This window comes from Girardinichthys multiradiatus, chromosome 5 (genome assembly GCF_021462225.1).
Source record: "Girardinichthys multiradiatus isolate DD_20200921_A chromosome 5, DD_fGirMul_XY1, whole genome shotgun sequence".
Lineage (NCBI taxonomy): Eukaryota > Metazoa > Chordata > Actinopteri > Cyprinodontiformes > Goodeidae > Girardinichthys > Girardinichthys multiradiatus.
In genome coordinates this window covers 15,203,613-15,208,925 of record NC_061798.1, presented here as the reverse complement: position 1 = coordinate 15,208,925, position 5,313 = coordinate 15,203,613, and positions in this window count along the sequence as shown.

Sequence of the window (5,313 nt, the reverse complement as noted above, 5' to 3'; positions counted from 1 at the left end):
CTGGTGTTTAATGGCGGTTGGCAAGAATCTGTAGGTGTGCATTACCGCCACCACTGGTATGGAGAGTGGTTCATCATGGATTAATATCTTTCTTATTTAATCAAATTCTATTAAATAATTTTGTTCTTTTTAGGAATCTTAAAATAATTTGTATATGTTTGCTCCCTATGTTCTTTTATAATAAATATATTATACTAAACTTTTCTTTAATCCTTTCAAATTCTCTCTTCATACCTCTTCTTTCCAGCTCATATTTCTGACACTAAAAACATGTTCAATTGTTTCATCCATCCCACAGTGGTCACATTGTCCTGTATTATGTTTATGTATTTTAAACAGTGTATAATTAAGTCCTGTATGTCCTAATCTTAGTCTTGTTATTACCCTTTCCTCCTTTCTATTCCTTCTTCCAGTTCTTTTTTCACCGACTGCCTTTTTGATCCTACAAAACCATCTTCCTTTTCTTTCTCCATCCCATCTTTTCTGCCATTCTTCCTTCAATTTTTGTTTGATGATGCTCTTTGCTTCTGATTTACTTAAATGTTCAGTAAAATTCATATGATTTTGTGTTGTCTTCTTAGCCATCTTATCTGCCATCTCATTTCCTTTAACCCCAATATGTGCTGGAACCCATAAAAATACTATTGATAAACCCATCATTTGTAGTCTGAATAAAGTATGCTGTATTTCTAGTAGAATGTCTGGCCTGCTGTCTGAATGGTTATATTTTAAACTCAATAATACTGAGCTTGAATCTGAACCAATTATTGTAATTAAAGGTTTTATGTATTCCACCCACTGTACTGCTAAAAGTATTGCTAATATTTCTCCAATGTATACTGACAAACCATTTGTAATTAGTTTTCCTATTTTTATTTGAAATTCCGGTACTATGAATGCTATTCCTATTTTATCATTTGTTTTCGATGCATCTGTATAAATCTGAAGATATTGGTAATAATTGTTAACATATTCCTGTACTATATTTAAATCTAATATACATGTTGTTTTCTTTTTTTCTATTAATGACATATCTACCTGTGTTTCTGGTAAGATCCAAGGTGGTACAACAGCTAGTAAGGTAAGGTAAGTTTATTTATATAGCGCTTTTCAGTAACGAGACACTCAAAGCGCTGTGGCTAGTGGGAGTATTGGACTTATTACTATATTTTGTATATGAAACTCTTCTGATATTTTTTTAAAGATCCATCCAAAACTTCTTGTCTCTTTTTTAATTTTTTCCCAGCATGGCTTCAAGATCTCTCATGTTGGATGACCCGGGTTATTGCCTCTTAAATGTATCCAGTAATTTATTGTTAATTGTGTTCTAACGGCATTTCTCCCATTTCTACTTCGAGTGCTGCTGTTGGGGTTGTTTTAAAAGCTCCTGTACAAAGTCTTAATGCTTGATGTTGTATAATATCTAATCTTTGCTGCTGAACCATATATAATACTTCCATAATCTATATTTGATCTGATCAATCCTGTATAAATTTGTTTTAACGCTTCCCTGTCTGCTCCCCAGTCACTGCCAGCCAAACATCTCATAATATTTAATACTTTCTTACATTTATCTATTATTTTCTGAATATGTATATTCCATAGGATTTTCTCATCAAACCATATTCCTAAAAACGTTATACATTTAACTTGTTCTAATTCTTGATTATATAATTTTAATTTTATTTCCTCTCTTGTTTTTTTCTGTGTAAATACCATAACTTTTGTTTTCTCTACTGAGAACTTGAATCCCCATTGAAAAGCCCACTCCTCTATCCTTCTTATCTCCGCCTGTATTTTCTTTCTAATTATCTTTACATTTTTCCCCCTTTTCCATATGACTCAATCATCTTCAAAAAGTGAACATCCTATTTCTTTTCCCATTTCTGTAAATACGTTGTTTATCATTATAGTGAACAATATTGGACTTATAATACTACCTTGTGGTGTTCCATTGTCTACAGCATATTTTCTTGATATTTCTTGATCTATTTTAACTTGAAGAGTTCTATTTGTTAAAAAGGTTTGAATCCAGTTAAACATTTTCCCAGTAATTTTCATAGCATTTAATTTAATCAGTAATCCTTCAACCCACATCATGTCATAAGCTTTCTCTATGTCAACAAATACAGCTACTACACTTTCTTTATTAACTTGCGCTCTTCTGATTTCATGTTCTAAACATAACGTTGGATCATTAATATTTCTCCCTTTTCTAAAACCACTTTGCACTTTAGTAATGTACCCTTTGCTATTCAAATAATATGTTAATCTATTATTAATAATTTCTTCCATTATTTTGCATACATTTGATGTTAAAGCAATAGGTCTATAATTTTCTGGTTTTGTATTATCTTTTCCTGGTTTAGATATTGGTACAATGATTGATTCCTTCCAGCTCTGAGGCAACTCCTCCTCCTCCTCCCAGACTTTATTATAAAGCTCTAATATGACGTCTTTGGATGATTCACTGAGATGTTGTATCATTGTGTAACAAATCTGATCTTTACCAGGTGCTGTATTCTTTATTTTTCTGAGTAAAGAGTTCAATTCTGTTTTTGTAAATGGTTCATTCATTAAGTTATTTGTTCCTTCAGTTCTGTAGTAAATATTTGTATTTCAGTTTTGTGGCTTCCCTCCCTTTCCTTCCCTCATCACTGATGTTACTTGAACTATGAATTTTATTGAATGTTTTAGCTAGTATTTCCGCTTTTTCTTCATCTTTTACTATAGTTGTGTTTTCTACGTTTAATATTGGATATCAATATTCTTAAAACCATTCATTATTTTAATTGTTTTCCATATTTTATACATTTTTGTTTCTCTCCCTACCGTACTACAAAAATTCCTCCAATATACTCTTTTTGCATTCCTAATAATTTTCCTTACCATTGCTTGTTTTCTTTTATATTCAATGAAGTTCTGAAATACTGGATTTCTTTTAAATGCTTTAAATGCTTTATTTCTTAACTTTATTACTTCTCTACATTCACTTGTCCACCATGGTACCATTTTCTTATCACACCATCTTCCTCCTTTCTTTATTGAATTTTCTGCAGCTTCTATAATTGTTTTATAAACACATTCATTTATATTATTTACATCCATTGTCATATCTATTTTTCCTAGATTCTTTTCACTGAGATATTGAAATTTAATCCAGTCTGCCTTAATAAATTCAATTTATTTATTTTTATATTCTTAATGTTTAATGTTAATCCTGTTCTGATCTTAATGGGATAATGATCACTACCTATTGTTGTGTTTTTATCTATATCCCACTCACATATACCAGCTAATGAATTTGATACCAAGGTTAAATCAATTGTTGACTCTGTTCCTGTTCTTACATGAAATCTTGTACCCTTCCATCATTAAGACATACTAATTTTTTTGTTTCTATTACTTCTTCTATAACTTGTCCGTTTTTATCATTACATTTTCCCCATATTGTGCTACTAGCATTAAAGTCCCCGCACCATATTACTTTCTCCTCCAGATATTCCAACATCTCTTCCATCAACTCCATTGATAATGTTTTACATGGGTGATAAAAATCAATAGTCTTACATTTACCTTCTTTTCCCCAAATTTCAACAACTATGTACTCCAAATCTTTACCTTTTCCTAATATTTGATATTGAACTCCTTCCTTTATAAATATCGCACACCCTCCTCCATTTCCTTCTGGTCGATCTCTTCTTATACTATCATACCCTTTAATAACAAAATCTAATGTTGGTTTTAACCATTTCTCCTGTACATAAATCACCTCTGGTTTCTCTTCACGTTTATTAATATATCCTTTCAGTTCCTGTCCATTAGCTATCAGACTTCCTGCCTTCCATTGTAGTTTCTCATATATAATCAGCTGAGGTTCCTGGTCTCCACTCTGTTTCCAACCTCTTATTGATGTTCTTCCAAGATCCCTCTTTGAAAACCAGACATTTTTCTGCTCCTCTCACAATTATTTAAATTTGTTCAGTTTTATGTTTGGCCTGGTCAGTGCAATTGATGACATAAGCAATGAATAGTATTAGTTTTTCTACCGATAATGTGATATTCTCTTCTTTACTGTTTTTGCTGGAATTTGTCTCTTTTTGTTCCACCTCTCTTATGTTTTGTCCTTTTACACTTTTGACTGCTTCTGCATAACTTGTGTTTTTGCTCATCTTAACATGTTGGATTTCCTTTGCTGTTTTCCTCACCTCACATCCTCCACATGTAACTCTATGTTGACCTCCACAGTTACAACTGTTTTCTTGCACTTCTTTACAGTCTTCTATCTTGTGATCTTCTCCACACTTTGCACACCTCTGCTTTCCTTTGCAAACTGCAGCTATGTGTCCATATCTCTGGCATTTGTAACATCTAAGTGGTGGAGGGATGTATGGTCGTACTTGGAAGCTCAAGAATCCTATTTTTATGTTTTCTGGCAAGATTGTTTCTGCAAATTCAATCATCACTGACAGACTCTTTCTCCGTTAACAGTTTTTGATCATCTCTTCAGCGAGTTCACATTTGCACCAGTAATGCTTCTTTTTATTTTGTCTAAATCTTCATCCAGAGGGATACCAAAAATCATCCCCCGGATTGATTTATTTTCTCCTAAGCTCTTTCTCTCTGCAACCATTTTTTTGCTAATCCTCTCTACATGTAAAGCTTTCATTTTTTTGTTCTTCATTTTTACACGTCACTAATAAGTTTCCGTCTCTTAACACTTTCACCATTTCTACATCTCCTATTTTCTTTTGTATTTCTCTAGAAATCACTATCGGGCTCAGGTTATTGTGTTTCTCCTCATTCCTTAATTTTAATATTATTTTAAATTCCTCCTTCAGTATTTTCCTTCTAACTATTCTCTCTTCATCCAAGCTGCTTCCTTCCTTCCTTCCTTCCTTCCAGCTCTCGCTTGTTACCCTGACTTTCAAACATCCCTCCTTCCTCCTTTTTTCCCACGTCCTCTTCCTCTCTCCCTACCTACCGGTGTCCATCCCCGTCTCCTACCTGTACTTGCATCCGAACCATTCACCAGTTTATGCCTCATTCCGCTTTTTCCAATATGAAAAAAAAGTTTATCCAATAAGCCAAAAGAAAGCTGGATGGTTCAATAACCCGGGAGCAACCACTTAGGCTCAACCAATCTGCAAAGGCCAATACTCGGGTTCGGCTGTTGCTAAAGAGACGCACTTCCTCCAAACCCAACCAGGCTCGGTTTCGCCAGCCTTGTTGTGGTAATGTCGACTGTCCGAAACAACAGCAGACTGGGAAATATGGGATATATCTGCTTTCAAAGCATTTCATTTAAACAGC